Source organism: Mirounga leonina, unplaced genomic scaffold (genome assembly GCF_011800145.1).
Source record: "Mirounga leonina isolate KUSES-001 unplaced genomic scaffold, KU_Mleo_1.0 Mir_173, whole genome shotgun sequence".
NCBI lineage: Eukaryota > Metazoa > Chordata > Mammalia > Carnivora > Phocidae > Mirounga > Mirounga leonina.
Window position 1 is genome coordinate 11,069,540 of NW_023270447.1, and position 21,570 is coordinate 11,091,109.

At 40.0% G+C, this 21,570-nt stretch overlaps 1 protein-coding gene across 2 annotated transcripts in view; it reads left to right on the forward strand.

Annotated features, from left to right (window-relative positions):
- Window positions 1–21,570, forward strand: part of FRRS1 (ferric chelate reductase 1) — an 87,054-nt gene that overhangs the window by 16,917 nt on the left and 48,567 nt on the right. The window contains exon 1 of one of the 2 annotated variants that reach the window (XM_035017948.1): window positions 9,986–10,003. The exons of the other annotated variant lie outside the window; for it this stretch is intronic. The gene's annotated coding sequence lies outside the window, so the exon portion shown is untranslated. Of the gene's footprint in view, window positions 1–9,985; window positions 10,004–21,570 lie in introns of those variants that run through there. 2 annotated transcript variants of the gene reach the window in all.

A 21,570-nucleotide genomic window follows, 5' to 3' on the forward strand; every position in this document is an offset into this window, starting at 1 on the left:
GAAGGAGATGGTTAGAGGAAAATGAAGGGGGCAGGGTTTTGGAGGTTGGGGAAATGGGTGAAGGGGATGTTGGGGAAAAAAGATTTTTCTCTATCCTTCAAAGTTTTTTTACTGGTCTAGGAATTAAATAGACAGGAGACAGGTTAACAGGAGAAGGTCAAATTTAATTACATATGTACCCATTCTTATGGGGGCTCCATAAGAATATGAGGCTCAAAGGCAGTCAGGTACTTCAAGCTTATATGCCATCCAGAACTAAGGAGAGAGGGGTTGGGGTATGGGACCTCAAAGGGGAGGAAGACAATTCGCAGGAAGATGAAAATGAGTAAAGGATGTGTGATGAACAAAGGTCTGCCGGACCTACAAAAACAATGGGACACAGAGAGGAATTTTAACAAACAGACTTTGCTAGGTTCCTTGCAGTCTACCACACCCAGTTTGTATTATACTGTATCTATCTATGGTGATAGCTCCCTTCCTGGAACAGTTCTATCTAAATTTTTTCAGGCAGTGATAGGGAAGTACAAAGGTTCTTTCTGATCCTTCTGTTTCTTAGGAAAAAGTCAGTTAAAAATAATCCACATGCCGGGGTGCCTGGGTGGTTCAGGCAGTTAAGCGTCTGCTTTCAGCTCAGGTTATAGTCTTGGGATCCTGGGACTGAGCTCCATGTTGGGCTCCCTGCTTAGCAGGGAGTCTGCCTCTCCCCCTGCTCATGTGCTCTCTCTCTCTCAAATAAATAAAATAAAATCTTTAAAAAAAATAATCCACATGCCAAAAAGGTACATTTTGGGGTGGCAAATTCTGCGCCCCTAGGGGTCAAAAGGAACAAACTTAATAAATGTCATTGGGATGTAACATGCAGTATGGTGACTACAGTTAATTTAAAGGTTGCTAAGAGAGATCTTAAAAGTTCTCATTACAAGAAAATAAATTCTGTAACTTTGTGTGGTAGTAGATGTTAATTAGACTTATTGTGGTGATCCTTTCACAATATATACAAATATCAAATTATTATGTTGTATACCTGAAATTTATATGTCAGTTACATCTCAGGAAAAATGTAATAATAGCAGCATTTTTACTCAATAGAGAGTTTTTATTTTATTATATATTTACATATTTATTTATTTTAAAATTTATTTTATTTAAATTCAATTAATTAACATACAGTGTATTATTAGTTTCAGAGGTAGACGTCAGTGATTCATCAGTTGTATATAACATCCAGTGCGCATTACATCATGTGCGCTCCTTAATGCCCATTGCCCAGTGGCCCCATCCCCTCCCTCCAGCAACCCTCAGTTTGTTTCCTATAGTTAAGAATCTTTTGTGGTTTGTCTTTCTCTCTGATTTCATCTTATTTTATTTTTCCCTCCCTTCCCCTCTGATCTTCTGTTTTGTTTTTTAAATTCCACATATGAGTGAAATCATATGATAATTGTCTTTCTCCGACTCATTTCATTTAGCATAATACCCTCTAGTTCCATCCACATCGTTGCAAATGGAAAGATTTCATTTTTTTGATGACTGAGTAGTATTCCATTATATATATATACACAAATGCACCACATCCTTTTAAAAAATTTTTTTTTATTTATTCATTTGAAAGAGAGAGAGAGAGAGCATGCGGGAAAGCATGAGCAGTGAGGAGGGTCAGAAGGAGAGGAGAAGCAGACCCCCCCCACTGAGCAGGGACCACCCCCCCATACAGGGCTCAATCCCAGGACCCCAGGATCATGACCTGAGCTGAAAGCAGATGCTTAACTGACTGAGCCACACAGGCACCCTCACATCTTCTTTATCCATTCATCTGTCGATGGACATCTGTGCTTTTTCCACAGTTTGGCTATTGTGGACATTGCTGCTATAAACATTGGGTGCAGGTACCCCTTCGGATCACTACATTTGTACCTTTGGGGTAAATACCTAGTAGTGCATTTGCTGGGTCATAAGGTAGCTCTATTTTCAACTTTCTGAGGAACCTCCATACAGTTTTCCAGAGTGGCTGCACCAGCTTGTTTTCCCACCAACAGTGAAAGAGGGTTCCTCTTTCTCCACATCCTTGCCAACATCTGTCATTTCCTGACTTGTTAATTTTATCCATTCTGGCTGGTGTGAGGTGATATCTCATTGAGGTTTTGACTTGTATTTCCCTGATGCTGAGTGATGTTGAGCACTTTTTCATGTGTCTGTTGGCCATTTGGATGTCTTCTTTGCAGAAATGTCTGTTCATGACTTCTGCCCATTTCTTGATTGGATTATTTGTTTTTTGGGTCTTGAGTTTGATAAGTTCTTTATAGATTTTGGATACTAGTCCTTTATCTGATAAGACATTTGCAAGTATCTTCTCTCCTTCACCCGACAGGTTGTCTTTTGGTTTTATCAACTGTTTCCTCTGCTGTGCAAAAGCTTTTTATCTTGATGAAGTCCCAGTAGTAGAGGTGTTTAGCAAGAATTTGCTGCAGCCAAGGTCACAGAGGTTGCTGCTTGTGTTCTTCTCTAGGATTTTGATGGATTGCTGTCTTACATTTAGGTTTTTCATCCATTTTGAGTTTGTGTTTGTCTATGGTGTAAGAAAACAGTCTAGTTTCATTCTTCTGCATGTGGCTGTCCAATTTCCCCAGCACCATTTGTTGAAGAGACTGTCTTTTTTCCATTGGATATTCTTTCCTGCTTTGTTGAAGATTAGTTAACCATAGAGTTGAGGGTCCATTTCTGGGTTCTTTATTCCGTTCCATTGATCTATGTGTCTGTTTTTATGCCAGTACCATACTGTCTTGATGATTATAGCTTTGTAATAGAGCTTGAAGTCCAGAATTATGATGCCATCAGCTTTGGTTTTCTTTTTCTTTTAAAGATTTTATTTATTTATTTTGACAGAGAGAGAGAGAGACAGCGAGAGAGGGAACACAAGCAGGAGTGGGAGAGGGAGAAGCAGGCTGCCCGTGGACAGAGAGCCCGATGTGGGGCTCGATCCCAGGACGCTGGGATCATGACCTGAGCCAAAGGCAGACACTTAATGACTGAACCATCCAGGTGCCCCTAGCTTTGGTTTTCTTTTTCAACCTTCCTTTAGCTATTTGGGGTCTTTTCTGGTTTCATACAAATTTTAGGATTATTTGTTCCAGCTCTGTGAAAAATGTTCATGGTATTTTGATAGGGATTTCATTGAATGTGTAGATTGCTCTGGGTAGCATAGACATTTTAACAATATTTGTTCTTCCAATCCACTCAATAGAAATTTTTGAGTTCAAGTATTTTTATTTAATTTTTCCTTTGTGTTGTCTTATTTTATTTATTTTTTAAAGATTTATTTATTTATTTGAGAGAGAGGTTGGGGGAATGAGCAGGAGGGGCAGAGGAGAAGGAGAGAGAATCCCAGTGGACTCCATACTGAATGTGGAGCCCGATGTGGGGCTTGATCTCATGACCCTGAGATCACAACCTAGCCAAAACCAAGAGTTGGACGCCCAACTGACTGCACCACCCAGGCACCCCTCCTTTGTGTTGTCTTATTGAGTTTGATTTCAACTTGATGTTGACAAAGAGGAAAATGAGTACCAAAAATAAAATATATATATATGTATATATATATATAACTTTGGCTAAGAGAGAATATCTGTATTTATACTTAAATTGTTTTTCCAAAACTAAAAATATGTAAAGATATTCCTTATGGAGCCTAAAATCTGAGGAGAGGCTATGCTATTAGGCTGAAGCTTTATTTCCAACTAACTGTGAGACTTCATACTAGTCATATAACTTTCTGAACCTTTAAAACATTCCTGACCTTTAAAGTAAATGTGTAATGGGAGAAAGAAAGATAAGAAAAGAAAATGAGGGGAACACAGAAGAAACATGTGATGGGACAGTTTGGAGACAAGAACCTGCTTGAAACACCTGGAGCACTACAAAGCATTTTCAATGGTAGGAGCTAGAGGGGCAAGCAGCAATCATATTCTAAAGGGCTTTGGTGATATGTGTAAAGGTGGAAAAATAATTTTCCCTCTACCCTGTAAGGGGTAAGGGCAGGCTGCCCCAAGGTGGGTTACTTTGGCACGAAGATTATTTTGAGTTAAAAAGCAACCAAACCCAGTAGATTCAGGAAAAGCTCCCTACCTCCCCCTAAACTGCCTAAAAATAGTTTAGATAGAGAATTTGCTCTGGGAAGAGGGTTATCATCATAGATAACTTCATTATACTATGAATTAAGTGTAGTAGCCAGGGAGGAACCTAGCTAGATCTCTTTGATCAAAGTCCTCTATGTCCCATTGTTACTGAGTGGTGCAGCAAACATTTGTTTATCAAATATTTATTCTTTTTCATCTTTTTATGCATTACATTCCTTCTTTTTGAAGTCCCAGACCCCTATGCCCTTCTCCATAGTTCAGGATGACATGTGTACCTCATTATGTCCATTTTTGGAAATTTCCATGTCTGTGTGGATTTCTTGTATGTAAGAAATTGTTTGATTTTCTACCATTAATCTGTCTCATGTCAACTGGATTCTTAGTCCAGCTAGAAGGACCTTGAAATGGACAAGAAATTCTTGCTAACAATTGGTGTAGCTGGTGGCAAGATACTTGTTGGATGTCATTCACCCCAGACACTGCTGTAGCTGAGAGATATCTGACAAACAGTTGGCAGAAGGTAAGATTTCTTATTATGTCAGTCTCCTGGAATCTCTATCTGTGGAATCTTATGGAGAGTGGTAGTGTCCTATTTCTCTCTTTCTAAATTTAGATTAGCAGGAGAAAATGTTTTTGGAATCAGTTCCTTGGGCTTAGGGATTCTTTGGTTGAAATTGGTAGAGTACTCTCTGGTTATTGATCCATTTCCTCCCAGGAATGGTCTTTGTTTTTCTTTGTGTCTTTTATGTCTTATGTCATAAAAAGGATAGAATGCAGGCATAGGTCTATAATCCTGCTGTTGGAGCCGGCCCCACAGACTGGTAAAATCACAATTCTCATCAGACCAGAGTCTGTTTAGACAAATTTTGCTGTGGCTTACAGATTGTTGCTGAGGGACATCTTAGGAGCCAAAACTGCAAAATTGGTGGGCATGGGTTGAACACTTAAAAGCTGTTAGAGCACTTGCCACCTTAAGAAAACTCTCATGTTAGGATAAGTTGGTCATGGAATGGGTTAGATCAACACTAGGTTACCTGCCAAACTCAAGAAAACTTCATTGCAATGAGGAACACTGTAAAACAACACATAACTCTGTGACACATTATGAGTTTGGCTCCAGGAGATCCAAGGCTTAACTAAAGCTGTTAAAGTGCATATATTTTTCCTTTGGTCTTGTTCTGTGTCCTAAGAGCTTGGCTCTGTGACTGGTGAGAATATTCACTTTGGTCTCCACCATCTGGAGGGTGCACTTACTGGGGTGCACCTTGGTGGCCAGTTAAATAGACTGGGGATCCGAGTTTCTTTCTCTCTCCAGTTGTGCAACTCACAGGGGTGTTTGCTACAAGAGATTCCAGCCCAGAGGAGCCTTTGTTATCTCACTCTTTGTTGCTTGTTAGTGCTGGAAAGTCCCATTCCCGAAATGCCTGCCTGGTGTCATAGGTTAGGGGGTGGTCAGTGACTGGAGGTGTTTCATGATTAATGGGAGACTGAAGACACTGTTTTCACTACGGAATCCTTACTTGCTGTGCAACAAAGGTTTTTGCTTACTTAGATTAATTTTGGGAGTAAACTTTGGATCATGGGGGCTACATCATCTCTGCCGTCTCTGGATGCCTCTTCCATCTTTGGTTAAACCATTAAAAGGCTTACTGGTTTGAGTTGCTATTAATAGATTCTACTCATCAATGACTAGGTGATGGATCCTTTAAATTGGCTATGTTTTAAAAAAAATTATAAGTTTTATGGAGAGTTTTCAATGGTCTTATTAGCATAATAGGTAGCCTTAGGGACTCCCTTGACAAATTAAAAGAACAAAAATCAGACTTCAGATTTAAATATAAATGTCTGCACCCAATGTAAATTCCCTTCTTAAAATCCAGCCTTGGGGCGCCTGGGTAGTTTAGTTGGTTAAGCGTCTGCCTTCAGCTCGAGTCTTGATCCCAGGGTTCTGGGATCGAGCCCCTCATCGGGCTCCCTGCTCTGCAAGGAGCCTACTTCTCCCTCTCCCTCTGTCCGCTGCTTCCCCTGCTTGTGCTCTCTGTCTCTCTGTCAAGTAAATAAATAAAATCTTAAAAAAAAAAGAATTAAAATCTAGCCTTATCTACCTGTTTTAACTTTTCTTCCCCTACAAGATTTAGAAGGAGCACTCCAGCCTAATCTCTATGTTTGAAGAATACAGGTTTTTCATGTAGATGCTAGAAGCCAGGAAATGAATTTAACAAAAGCATCCGACACTGGCATTAAGGCTCACTTTACTCCTATCTCCCAGGGCTCTGTAATCAGGCCCTGCCAGCCTCAGGCATTCCTATGCAATGTCCTTTGCTGGTGTATCCTAGATCCCCACTGTATCTCTTGGACAGTAGCAGATCTTTTAAATTATAAAACCCTTTTACCTCTACTTTCAAAAGATCTTACCAAATTTAGAGAGTAATGCAAAAGATTATTTGATTATATTCACAGCTTCCCCTTCATAGAGGAAAGAGAGGACCAAAATTTCTCTTAGGCCTTCTTACAAATGATCTGCAAAAGGCTAATATTCAGGTGCTAATAGAAGCCAAGTTTAAAACAGTGCACCCAGAACAAAGGCTTTTGTTAAAATGCTTCACACAGACTTTACAAAGATAAATCTTTTGAGTCCCACTTTAGTTAAAAGCTCTCTCATATACAATAAAGAGTGAATTTAGTTTAAAAAGGAACACAGCCAATTCCTTCATATTGAGGCTGCAATTCCAGTTATTTGGGGAATCAGAAACAACTGACTTTGCCTTACAAATTTCTACAAAACCAAAAATGCAACTCTAGAAACAAGTCAAAGCCTACGTATTTTTACCAATCCCCAAAACTTGCCTATTCCTCTCAAAATGTTTGTAGGTATTATAAAAGATCAAGATATTGGAATAAAATTGTCCTATACTTGCAAAAAAAAAAAAGATTTTACATTATTCTTCTGTCCCTTGAAATTATAAATCTTGTCTTTAAAATGTAAACATAGTCCATAATCTCCTGAAACTGAAGGGAAAAAAAAGGAGGTGGGGGTGGGGGGGGGAAGAGGCCTTTTAAAAATACAAATTGCTAAAAAATCTCTTGTGCCCAGACTCTAGCACCTCCAACAGATAGGCTCTAAATATCCACCTTGGAGAACACTCAGATACTCCATCTTTGCCTTTATGATGTAAATTTTCTACCCTAGCATAGCTAGGACCTAGGAACCATTTTTTGAAATGCAAATTTTAGGGAGAAGTGTTTCATTAGGGGGAAAAAAAGAGTCTTTGGAAATTGGACCTTTAATATCCTCTCCACAAATATTAGTAAAACCAGTATAAGATTTTGGTTGCATCTTGTTTGTGTATTTGTATGTGTGTCCAGATAGGCTGTACATGTGAAATATTTTCTCTGTATCTGGCATTGCTAAAATTAATTTGTAAAAGAGTTCTGCTTAACTGGTTTGAAGACAAGCACTTGTAGGAACTGGGTATTCTAAAACTCAGAAAGATAGAAACTAACCTAAATGTTTTTCAAGTTCATATGATCAAGGGAGAATATTCAGTATTAAAGCTAATTTAGGGGCGCCTGGGTGGCTCAGTCATTAAGCATCTGCCTTCGGCTCAGGTCATGATCCCAGGGTCCTGGGATCGAGCCCCACATCGGGCTCCCTGCTCTGCGGGAAGCCTGCTTCTCCCTCTCCCACTCCCCCTGCTTGTGTTTCCTCTCTCGCTGTGTCTCTCTCTGTCAAATAAATAAATAAAATCTTTAAAAAAAAGCTAATTTAAGGTTGTTGGTTTAATTAAAATAGATATGTCTTTAGAGTTCTTAGCATTAAATAAAAACTTTTATTCTGCTTATATTACTAAAAGTCAAATAAGTTCATGTTATTTCTGTTATAAAATTTGTCAGAAAAAAAAGAATAATGATTGACTTTGTCTAATGCCTCACGAAGTTTTACGGGTAGTCTAAACATAATTGTAAATTAAATAGACATTTAATAAGATAAAAAGGTTTGTAGGCAAACCTTTACATAGTTTCCAAAATTTTGGTAACCTGCACCTTAAAGTTTTGCTAACTTAAATGATGAATAAAGTTATATTCATTAAATATCTAGATCATTTTCAAATAAGATAAAGTAATGAAACATTAGGTACTGAACATAGGTTTATCTACTTTTATTACAGAGAAACTAAAGATAAATTTGTGTCTTTTAGTAAACATGTCTTATGCGTTATTGAGAGGATCATACTATGAAAAAGCACATTTCTAGAAATTATGAAATATATTCATAAATTTGCCAATCTAAAGAATTCTGGTGTGAGAGTTCACAATTGGTTATGTAGGGCCACCCCAAAGGGCAGGCCATCCCAAGATGGGTCACTTTGGCATGAACATTATTTTGAGTTAAAAGCAATCAAAACCCAGAAGATTCAGGAAAAGCTCTTTACGTCTCCCTCAACTGCCTGCTTGTACCAGGAAGAGAGCTATTAACAGAGATTCCTCTTTACCTGGGAAACTTTATCTGCATAATAGGGCAACTTTTGTTTTCTACACATCTCCTCTCACCTTCCTGGTGATGGTCCTTCTCCCCTCTGCATCCTCAGACCCCTACCCTTCTCCTTAGCTCATATAAGCTTCATATTGCTTCACTGTCTTTGGACTTTCATGTCTGTTGTGGATTCCCTGTGCATACAAAATTAAATTTTATTTCCTTCTATTAATCTGTCTCATGTCAATTTGATTCTCAGTCCAGCCAAAAGGACCTTGAAGGGGACAGGAAATTCTTCTGCCCTTCCTTTCCTCATAAAAACCCCTTGCTTTTACCCTACAAGTGGGACACAACTTGGGTTAATCCCTGTATCTGTGTTCCCTACATTGCAATTCTTTGACTGCAAATAAACACTTATTTGCCTCATTGTGGCTCTTTATGATGTAGTTTTTGAATATAGGTAAGGTTCAGTGGGGTGAGGTCCGGAGCTGATGACCAAGAAAGAGTTCTTGAGATGTCTTTGGTGATTTTTATTAAAGCACGGGGACAGAACCCGTGGGCAGAAAGAGCTGCTGCACGGCAGTTGTGAGGGGTGACTGATTATGTACTATGGGGTTGGGGGAGGTAAGGAAAAAGGGAGGTTTTCAAAACAACTTTCATATGCTAAAGAGGACCTGTGAGATACTGGAGGCCTTGCCATTGTCAAGGTTGTTTTTCCTCTCTAGTAAGGCATTAACATTAAGACAGTTGTGAGCTTCCTTGTGGAAGTTAGGTTATTGATAAGAATACTTTTTTCTTGGGGCGCCTGGTTGGCTCAGTCAGTTAAGCGTCTGCCTTCGGCTCAGGTCATGATCCTAGGGTCCTCGGCTTGGGTCATGATCCTAGGTTCCTGGGATGGAGCCCCACATCAGGCTCTCTGCTTGGCAGGGAGTCTGTTTCTCCCGCTGCCCCTCACCCCACTTGTGCTCTCTTTCATTTTCTCTGTCTCTCTCAAATAAATAAATTGTTTAAAAAAAAAAGAATACTTTTTTCTTATAAGTCTCTAAGACTTTGGTAAACTGAGGGAGACTCCTGTCTTGCAAGACTGTGATCTCTATAAGTTAACCATTTGTTTTTCCCTTCCCTTAGTTTTAGGGCAGGCAGGAGTGCCTGAAGAATGTCACACATATACCACCTTGGGGGGAGGGTGTTTGTGGGGTGTCAGCTCACGTTTTGTCCGCAGCTTGCCTTCTGCTCCCTCATCATTTATTTTCAGGTTAAATAGTCCATGCAGGACGCTGAGTATGCCATATCAGAGCCATTGGAAGAAAACTAGGAGAAGGTGGAGTCACAGATGCTAAGAAAATGGTATCAAGAAACTTGGAGTGACCAGTGGTATCCAGTGCCACAAGAAAATCAAGTAAGATGAGAGATTATCTTTTGAGGTGGAGAAGGCTTACATTTTAATTGAAACATGGTGTTGTTACTGAACTTGAACTTGTCCATGTACCCAGTGCTCAGTAAGCCAGTGTCTGAGACACTGGTTTTGAAACAAAGAAAGCTTTGTTATCAGAAAGGCAGCCCTGGGAGCCTGAGTGGCTCAGTCATCTGCCTTCAGCTCAGGGCATAGTCTCAGGGTCCTGGGATCGAGTGTATCAGGCTCCCTGCTCAGCAGGGAGTCTGCTTCTCCCCCTCCCTCTATGCTCTCTTTCTCTCACTCTCTCTCTCAAGTAAATATAAAAAATCTTTAAAAAAAGAAAAAACGAAAAAAAAGAAAAACAGCCCAGCAAGAAGGCAGGGGATTATTCCCAAAGCTGCCTTGCTTGTGTTGAGCCTAGGGACAGCTTATCTATGTTTGGGGAAGGAAATGAATACCTGAGAAGAGGGTGAAATGTTTCTTGAAACCTTTCAGGGAGGGTGCCTTGAAACAGTTTGGAGGTATGCATTCTTCCAGACAATGAGGTGCCGTTTGGGACCTGGTACAATCAGGTATGTCAGATAACTTCAAGACAAATGTTACTGTTTGATCCCCATTAGATTTCTGCAATCAGTGGGTGAGCAGGGAGTTGTAGTGGAAAAGGCAAAGTTAATGATTAATAAGATGTGCATAAAACTGTAATTAACTAGGGAACAAAACAGAACACGGAGCAAAGTTAATGCAATTAATACAATTATGGTTCTACTTATGCTTTGAAAACAGGTCCAGGAACCAAGCGTCTGGCCTTACCTCCTGCTTACTACATTTTTCAATCTGGTCTAGTTGGTCTAGTGGAAATTTCTACATGTTTACTTTGTGCCTTCAGATACTCAAAGTTCACATGCAGCTGCGTATTTAGATCTATTAATTATCTTTGTGGTATTTGGTAGCCAGCAGGATGACTGGGCTGATTCTCCAAAAGGTCACCTACTCTAAAGCAAAGTTGGTCTGATGATAAGCCCAGTCCTCTCCCTCAGAGGTAATAGAAAATATGTACAGATCTTCCTCGACTTACTGTCGCTGACCTATCATAGCTGCCAACTCAGGACATGAATAGGGAAGCCCTGGCCAACTGCCGTGGCCAGCCTGCTCAGTCCCAGGGAATCCCCAGGGGGCTGGAGGAATCAAAAGCAGAGCTCCTGGCTGGGTTTGCCAACGCTATTGCCGAAAAAACTCGAATAAATTAACTGGTCACAAGAGAAGCCCGATCACGTGAGAGACTGGGGTTTGGAAAAGAGAAAGGGAGAAATTTACTTCAGGTGCTGGCAGCTGGCTTAGGTGGCAGGCTCAAGCCTACCAACTTTTCTGCCTGCAAGATGGACACCTTGAGTTTTATAGGGAGAGGTTCGGGGGTAGGGGGTAGCTCATGCAAGAGAGCCGGGAAGGAACCTGTGAACATGGGTGGGGGTCGAGATCTGTTTAGCATGTAATCATGGGCAGGAAAAGGCATGTGGTCTTCTAGGCATTCTCTTGCTATCAGGGCTTTTCGGGCTTGGCTATTGGAATGTTCCAGTCATTGCAAAACATCTTCATTAGTGTCAAGAAAGTGCCATAAGAAATAAGAACAATGGGTTTCAGTTAGAGCGTGAGTTAAGTGGTCTTGTCTATTTCTGATTTTAACTGTTGGTGTCTATAGTTGAGCAAGAGGGTTCGCTGACCTTACGATAGGGTTCTGTTCTGATAAACCCATTGTAAGTTGAAAATATTGTTAAGTTGAAAATGCATTTAATATCCCTAGCCTACCAAAATCATAGCTTAGCCTACCCTACTTTAAATGTGCTCGGAACACTTACATTGGTCTACAGTTGGGCAAAATCATCTCACACAAAGCCTCTTATATACTAAAGTTGTGAATATCTCATGTAATTTATTGAAAACTGTACTGAAAGTGAAAAACAGAATGGCCATATGGATACAGGATGTTCTAAGTATATTGGTTGTTCACCCTCATGATTGCAAGGCTGACTGAGAGCTGTGGCTAGGTGCTTGCTGCCTGGCATCATGAGAGTATCATACTGCATGTTGCTAGCCTGAGAAAAGATCAAAACTTATAATTTGAAATACAGTTTCTACTGAATGCATATTGCTTTTGCACCAATGCAGAGTTGAAAAGTCGTAAAAAGGCAAATGATTGTTAATTCAGGGACTGTCTATATATTGGTCTCTGCCCCTAGTTCCTGGCACAGAGCTCCTAAAACCTTTGTAATTTCCTAAATGATAAGAGCATTTGAAACATCTTTGTTCCACTGAGCTCCTAAATCCCTTGGATTTTCCTGGGTGTCTTTTGATAGGAGTATCTTTTGTTCTAAGAGGTGACTCTTGGTGGGCTCCTGGCTGGTAGTATGTCACTAGAAAAACCAAGACATGATTAGAAACTTGGAACTTTTAGCCCCACCCCCCATTCTCTGGAGAGGGGCTGGAAATTGAGTTATTGATCCATTATGCCTATGTGATGAAGTCTCCATAAACATTCCCCAAGTTTGGGGTTCAGGGAGCTTCTGGGTTGAGGAACATAGGGAGTTTTGGGGAGAGTGGTGTTTTACAAGAGAGCATGTAAGCTCTATGCTCTTTCCCACATACCTTGTCCTGTGCATCTCTTCCATCTTGCTGTTCCTGAGTTCTATCCTCTTATAATAAACTAGTAATCTAATTAGTAAACTGTTTTCCTGAGTTCTGTGAGCCACTTTAGCAAATTAATTGAACTCGAGGAGGAGATCGTGGGAACCTTTGATACATAGCAATTTGGCCAGAAGAATAGGTCACAACATGGACTAGTCATTGGCATCTGAAGTGGGGGTCAGTCCTGTAGGACTAAACCCTTAACCTGTAGGATCTGATGCTATCTCCAAGTAGATAGTGTCAGAATTAAGTTGTAGGATACCCAGCTGGTGTCACAGAGAATTACTTGATGTGGGGACACACCCCCACACATCTGGTGTCAGAGTGTTTTTTTTTGTTAATTTTTTTTTTAAAGATTTTATTTATTTATTTGACAGAGAGAGAGGGAACACAAGCAGGGGGAGTCAGAGAGGGAGAAGCAGGCTTCCTGCCGAGCAGGGAGCCCGATGTGGGACTTGATCCCAGGACCCTGGGATCATGACCTGAGCCGAAGGCAGAGGCTTAACGACTGAGCCACCCAGGCGCCCTGGTGTCAGAGTGTTTTGAATGGGGTAATAGTGTCAGAATAAAGAAGAGACTCCTAGGGGCGCCTGGGTGGCTCAGTCGTTAAGCGTCTGCCTTCGGCTCAGGTCATGATCCCAGGGTCCTGGGATCGAGTCCCACATCGGGCTCCCTGCTCAGCGGGAAGCCTGCTTCTCTCTCTCCCACTCCCCCTGCTTGTGTTCCTGCTCTCGCTCTCTCTCTCTGCCAAATAAATAAATAAAATCTTAAAAAAAAAAAAAAAAAGAAGAGACTCCTAGGAGGAAGAGTAAGGTTTTGTTGTTGTTGTTGTTTGTTTGTTTTTACGGATGCTTTGTCAAACTTTCAATTGCTGCATTCTTTTTTTTTTAAGATTTTATTTATTTATTTGAGAGAGAGAGAGAGTGATAGCGAGAGAGAACACAAGCAGGGGGTGGAGGGAGAAGCAGGCTGTCTGCTGAGCAGGGAGCGAGACGTGGGGCTCAGTCCCAGGACCCTGAGATCATGACCTGAGCTGAAGGCAGATGCTTAACCGACTGAACCACCCAGGCGTCCCCAGTTGCTGCATTCTTAAGTTGAAACAGGCAGCTAAGTTGCCTGACCTTTGCAGTAAGCCTATAATCTGAACAAGAAGAACTAAAATAAAGTAAAAAAAAAAAAAAGAAAAGAACTGACTTGTGAGGAAATAGGTAATCCAGAGAACAGAAACTACACGTAAAAACAAAATTCCGAAAAATTTAAGAAATTTCTGAATCCATAAAACAGAAATAGTACAAACTTTAGGATATGGCAGAGAACACACAATGCATTTTTTTATGAGACTGACACGCTGCCCACTGCACTAAGAAGGCACTACAGTGCATTTTTTTTTTTTTAAAGGAAAGGCAATTTAAAATCTTCAAGAAAAAAATGTACAAGAAACTCATGGCCTAAATGAATCCAACCTAAAATAGGAGATCCATGGACATAAACTAAAATGGAATGGATTTTATTTTTTTTTTAAGATTTTTTATTTATTCATTTGAGACACAGAGATACAGAGAGAGAGAGAGAGAACATGAGCAGGGGGAGAGGCAGAGGGAGAGGGAGAAGCAGGCTCCCCGCTGAGTCAGGAGCCTGATATGGGGCTCGATCCCAGGACCCCAGGATCATGACCTGATCTGAGCCACCCAGGCGCCCCTAAAATGGAATAGGATTTTAAGCAATAGATGGAATGAGTAAAAAGTTGGATGACGTTAAAGATATTGTCTGGAATGCATATATTTCTTCATGTCCTAAGAAAATAAAGATTATAAGAAACCCCAAGACTAAGCAAACAAACATTCAACAATATAGGAAAGGTATGTTCTAAACATGAAGCAACCTGAAATATGGCCCAATTTCTAATAATTGGAGGGAATGTAAGAGAACCCATTTTGCACATTGTCCAGGTGGCTGGTGTGAGGAGCGAGAAGAACCCATTTTATTTATTTATTTATTTAAAAAGATTTTATTTATTTGAGAGAGAGAGAGAGAGCTCTCGCATGAGAGAGAGCATGAGCAGGGGGAGAGGCAGAGGGAGAAGCAGACTCTGCACTGAGCAGGGAGCCCCACATGGGGCTCAATTCCAGGACCTTGAGATCATGACCTGAGCCGAAGGCAGATGCTTAACTGACTGAGCCACCCACGTGCCCCCCAAAAATCCATTTTGTTAAGTAATTCTGATGCAGGGGGTTCACAGATGATTCTGAAAAACCACGCTCATCGGTCAATTCTTGGTTTCCAGTATATCCCAGCTCTCAGCAACACGTGACATGATTGACCACACGCACCTTCAGAACCATTCTCTACACTTTGGGACTCACCACTCTTGGTTTTCTTCCTATCTTACTGGCCACTCAATCACAATTTCCTTTACTGAATTTGCCTGTTCTTCCCAATTTCTAAACATTAGTGTGTCCCAAGGCTCACTCTTCAGATCTCTTTTTTAATCCTTACTCACTTCCTTTTTCTAGGACTGCCAAGTGTTAATGACTCAAATTTATACCTCCAAACACATCTGTGAAACAGATATCTCCACTTGGATATTTTAATGGCATCTAGAACTTAATATGTCCAACATTTAACTCTTGCTTTCCACCTTTCAAACTAGCTCCTTCCCTATGTCCCACCAATCTTCCTGTCCAAATAGATGCTACCACTTCTAATTTCTTTCTCTTTCTCTCACGTTATCTGTCTCTGGATTCATTAAAGTTTCTTTGTCGATCAGGACTGATTCAAGACACATAGTTCTGGTTGTTACTCCCATTGCTCTTGAAAAGGTAAAATTAATAGTGATTCAGGTCAAGAATATATCCAGTGTTCAGTGTTTTTAGAGTCTTACTGCTAACCTCTTAAAAGAAAATATCCTATTTTAGGCTAGAGAAGAGTAAACTTGGCCCACCGGGGGCCACAGAGAACAGTGTGCTAGATATTTAGACCCAGAGAAGGCAACTGAGAATAACTGGTTATTAGGCAACTCTCCTAAGCACCAGAGAACTGATATGATCAGGACTCACCTCTGCTGTTGGCTGATGGAAGGTTAGAGACTGGAGGAGGGTATTGAATGAATGCAGATGTGGCTGTCGGAGTTGGGGAGCCACTGGACAGACATGGCAGCTGTCACACAGAGACAGCTGCTCCCGTATGCCCTGTAGGTATTAGCAAGGTTCTCTAGAGAATCCGTAAACTACTGAAATGGTTATCTTTGTTGACTCCAGCCAGCCTGCTCAATGGCATACTTTCCAGACTGAACCTTTAGCTAGCTGTCGGTGAATTAGTTTATGCCAAAAATGAACAGAAAGATTCACTATTTCCAGACTACCTACAATTTGCTTCCTCTCCTCTTTCTCTTATACATCCTATTTTTGCCTTTGTCCCTTGATAGTCTGCCTCCCTCATGTAAAAAATAAACAGTGCATAAAGTAAATAAATAAAGGTGTCTTAAATACCTGAGTTATTCTTTGACCATATATTGTTTTTTTTCTCCCCAATTTTTATTTAAATTCTAGTTAGTTAACATATTGTGTAATACTTGTTTTGGCAGTAGAATTTAGTGATTCATCACTTATATATAATACCCAGTGCTCATCATAAGTGCCCTTCTTAATACCTATCACCCATTTAGCCCATCCACCACCAACCTTCCTCCATCAACCCTCAGTTCGTTCTCTATTGTTAAGAGTCTCTTATGTGGGCACCTCAGTGGCTCAGTTGGTTAAGTGACCGACTCTTGATCTCAGCTCAGGTCTTGATCTCAGGTTCATGAGCTCAGACCCAAGCCCTGCATTGGGCTCCACACTGGGCATGGAGCCTACTTAAAAAAAAAGTCTCTTATGGTTTGCCTCCCCCCTCTCCTCTTTTTTCCCCCCTTCCCACATGTTCATCTGTTTTGTTTCCTAAATTCCACATATGAGTGAAATCATATGGTATTTGTCTTTCTTTGACTGACTGATTTTGCTTAGCATCATACACTCTAGCTCCATCCATATTGCTGCAAATGGCAAGATTTCATTCTTTTTGATGGCTGAGTAATATTCCATTGTATATATACACCACATCTTCTTTATTCCTTCATCAGTTGATGGACACTTGTGCTCATTCCATCATTTCGCTGTTGTTGATAATGCTGCTATAAACATTGGGGTGCATGTACCCTTCAAATCTGTATTTTTGTATCCTTTGGGTAAATACCTAGTAGTGCAATTACTGGATCATAGGGTAGTTCTATTTTAAACTTTTTGAGGAACCTCCATACTGTTTTCCAGAGTGGCTGCACCAGCTTGTATTCCCACCAACAGTGTAAGAGGGTTCCCCTTTCTCTGCATCCTTGTCAATGTCTGTTATTTTCTGTGTTGTTAATTTTAGCCATTCTGACAGGTGTGAGGTGGTATCTCATCATGGTTTTGATTTGTATTTCCCTGATAATGAGTGATGTTGAGCATCTTTTCATGTATCTGTTAGCCATCTGGATGTCTTCTTTGGAAAAATGTTTTGACCATATATTGTTATATGAAAAAAATTTCAGAACAATATGCAGAGAATGATACTATTTCTATTACAAAACCAAAGCTATATCTTTTTGCAAGTATAAGAAACTGTATATAAAGTCTTAAAGGGAAACATACTGAACTGATAGCAATGGTTGCTTTTGGGAAAGCAAATGGAATTAAATGGTATCATGTAGAATTTTATCTTTATTGTTTCAGTTTCTACAATCAAAACACGTAGATCTATGTAATTCATAATAATTAAAAAATCAGAACACAAGAAAAAATACACTAAACATTTTGGGCCATTTTTGGGGGTGGGGAGATCTGGGAAACCATAGGGACTGGATGGTGTTCATTTGATTTTATCCCTTTAGAAGGCCCTTTTTGCCTATGCTGGTCCATTCCTGCATAAAAAGTTACCATAAACTCTGTGCTCCATTCCAGAATTAATCTGGATCAGTACTTTTAGCCATTCCATTACTCCTCACTCCTGCTTTTCTTGGTTCTCAGGCTTCCTTATTTTGGCCACATATTTCCGCTTTCATTTTCATACTAGTTGCTTTGGTTAATGACCAGGTTTGGATATGCTCTGCTTATTTTAATATTGTTTCATTGGCAGGATCTTATATTTGGTATTTGCCTTCAGATTTTATGCAACTAGAGGCTTTTGAGTAAAGGCTTTTGCTTCTGTATTCAATTTTGGGGCAATATAGGATAGACAAACTCCTGCTTCCTCTGGTGAAGTTGAGGGTGAGAATCATATTCACCTCAATTCACTCATGTTCTAGGATTATTTTTCATTCTCAGAGGAGATGATGCTGTTTCATCATATTCTGGGGGTTCCTGAGGATTGGGACCTTATGTTACTTATTTTTATGCTTTATGTTTGTTGAATTTAAAATTCTACTTTGAAGGCTTACCTAATGGAGAAAAAGTATTCTTGCAAAAATGGTTAGAGCTGCTGGCTTTCATTGTAAATGTCACCCTGACTATGTAATGTTTTGTGCAAAAAAGAAACCAATGACTTTTTACTCAGTTAATAAATGTATTACTTCTCATTTTGACTGTGAGAGCATGGTTTCTTTTCAGTATTAAGATTATATTACATTTGTATATATTTATAGATTTCTCTTTTTTAAAGTTATTTATTTATTTGAGAGAGAGAGAGATTGTGTGCATGTGTGTGCGCGCGCGCACATGTGCACTAGAAGGGGGAGGGGCAGAGGCAGAGGAAGGGAGAGAATCCTCCAGCAGACTCTGCACTGAGCACAGAGCTGGACTCTGAGATAGTGACCTGAGCTGAAATCAAGAGTCAACCACTTAACCAACTGAGCTACCCAGGTGCCCCTAAACTACATTACATCTGTATATATTAAAGGTACTGACTTAACACAATAGGACCTAAGCCATCTTGTAAATAAATCGCATTTTATTATTTTTTAATTTATTTACTGAGAGAGAGAGAGAGAATGATAGAGAGAGAGCATGAGAGGGAGGAGCGTCAGAGGGAGAAACAGACTCCCTGCTGAGCAGGGAGCCCAATGCAGGACTTGATCCTGGGACTCCAGGATCATGACCTGAGCCGAAGGCAGGCGCTTAACCAACTGAGCCATCCAGGCGCCCCAATAAATGGCATTTTAAAAAGTCACATAGCCCAAGAGCTGCTAAAACAAAATTCTGCAGTAAATTATACTATTCCTTCATTGTTAAAACTTGGGAAATAAAAAAAAACCCTAGGTTATTACTGAGTAGAACTAGGTTATTACTAAATAGATGCTATTTTCTTCCTTTCCTTGATTCTTTTTTAATTTCTTTTCTAATTTGCTTTAATTGGTTTAATAACAGATATGGTAGAAACTTGAATGTAGTATAACCCTAAATGATAGAAAATATTAGAAGCCACTGATTGTAATTGCCAAGACTTTTAACTTTATATCATGTCTCTAGATGATCAACAGAGATTTTATTGACGATTTGGTAAAGCTGAATCAAACTTTTAATATTTTACTTAAATCAGTGTTGCCATCTCTGGCACATAATTATAGAGTATTAATATTGTCTTGCACTAAATTAAAATGCTACAAAAGAAAATAATGTAATTAAAGAGGACGAAGAATGTCTGCCATGCTTTCATTATAATCAATAAACTGGCCTTAAAATGAACTGAAATTCAAGGGGTGCCTGGGTGGCTCAGTTGGTTAAGCGTCTTTCTTCAGTTCAGGTCATGATGATCTCAGGGTCCTGGGATCAAGCCCTGCATCGGGCTCCCTGCTCAGTGGAGTCTGCTTCTCCCTTCCTCGCACCCCCACCCCCCCACTGCTCATGCTCTCTGTCTCTCTCAAATAAAGAAATAAAATCTTTTTAAAAAAATGAACTGAAATTCAAGTCAAGTTTGAAGAGGGGTAAAACAGAAGAAGGGGCTTTCTAGTATCTTATCTTTCTGTTACTTAAATTAAAGTGAGATCTTATATTTAACATCTATTTTTTGAGTTCCTAAAAAGAGGTATTGAAAGTAATGACATAGTCCCTACCCCAGGAATTGCTTAAAGTATAGTTTTCATCCATTGGTACTGACTACTTGGTATAGTGTATTGAGAAGGATCTGAAATCATGTCCAGTTTAGTAGAGAAGAGATTATAAATCATTGATGATGATGACTGCCTACCTGTGGGACTAGCATCTTATGTAATGTGTATTTCCTTACTCTAATACAAGACGTTAAAGGTAGTGAGATATTATCTCATGAAAACATCAAATAACTCTACATCTGTATCCTTATCTTCTTTATGCAAATGAAGAAAGTAAGAGTAGGAGGTTAAGTAATTTGCCAGAAGTCAACCAGCTATTAAAGAACAGAGCTGGGATTTCAACCGAAGTGGGTCGGACTTCAGAGAATATGATCGTTTTACTTGGCCATATGGTCAATTTATAATGGAGGAACTAATATTAGTTCTGATTATCAGAAAAGTTTCATGGATGAATTGGGACTTTTGCTAAACCTTGGAGAATGTGTGGCGTTTAATATGCGGGAAGAAATATGATAAGAGGGGGCGCCTGGGTGGCTCAGTTCGTTAAGCGACTGCCTTCGGCTCAGGTCATGATCCTGGAGTCCCGGGATCGAGTCCCGCATCGGGCTCCCTGCTTGGCAGGGAGTCTGCTTCTCCCTCTGACCCTCCTCCCTCTCATGCTCTCTGTCTCTCATTCTCGCTGTCTCAAAATAAATAAATAAAAAATCTTAAAAAAAAAAAAAGAAATGTGATAAGAGAACAGCATTAGCAAATGTGGAAAGATGAGAATAAGACTTGGTGTTTCATGGAGTGATTGAGTCAGCAGTACCTGGTGGAAAGCAATGAGGATGTTTGTTAAGTGTGGCCAGGTGATGGAGTGCTTTAAATGTCAGGAAGAGTATGGATTTAACGCTATAAGCAATGGTAAGTCACCGGACATTATTGATAAAAGTATTACTTTAGGAAGATCCATGCAATGTTGGACTATTGTCAGCAGGCTTCATGGGGGTCATGAGAACAAGTAGGAGAGATTAGTTCCAGAGAATTTGAGCATAGGTAATTATAGTGCACACATTTTATTGAACAACTTCTTTGTTTAGACATTGAACTAAGCACTTGACATATGTTATCTTAGTTAATCCTCACAACAACATTATGTATTGTGATCTTCATTTCATGGTGAGAAAACGGGTTTAGAGAGGTCTAGATCACAAAGTTTAGTGGTGGGGCTGATCTTCAATCCTGGGTGATCCGATTCCCCTGCTCAGAATAAATAAGTAGGAAGGCCTGTATATGAGTGTTGAGAAAGGAGGAACTGATAATTGAGTTGGGGAGATATTAGAAGCACTTGGTTTCAACATTTTGGCCTGCTGCCCACAGTAAGAAATAAGAAATGCTCAACCCAGGGGGCGCCTGGGTGGCTCAGTTGGTTAAGCGACTGCCTTCGGCTCAGGTCATGATCCTGGAGTCCCGGGATCGAGTCCCGCATCGGACTCCCTGCTCAGCGGGGAGCCTGCTTCTCCCTCTGACCCTCCCCCCTCTCATGTCCTCTCTGTCTCTCTCATTCTCTCTGTCTCAAATAAATAAATAAAAAAATAAAATCTTAAAAAAAAAAAAAGCAGTGCTCAACCCAGGACATATCAACTCATGGATATAATCTGAATTAGACCCATGAAACAGCATTTATTTACCCTTATTATATATAAGGTGCTCTAATGTTTTTGTTATTTTATTAATATTTTTCTGATCGTTACTCACTAAAGACTTTAAATAGTTTTTTAAAAGCTTATTTGTTTATTTTAAGTAATCTCTACCCCTAATGTGGGGCTCAGCCTCACGACCCTGAGATCAAGAG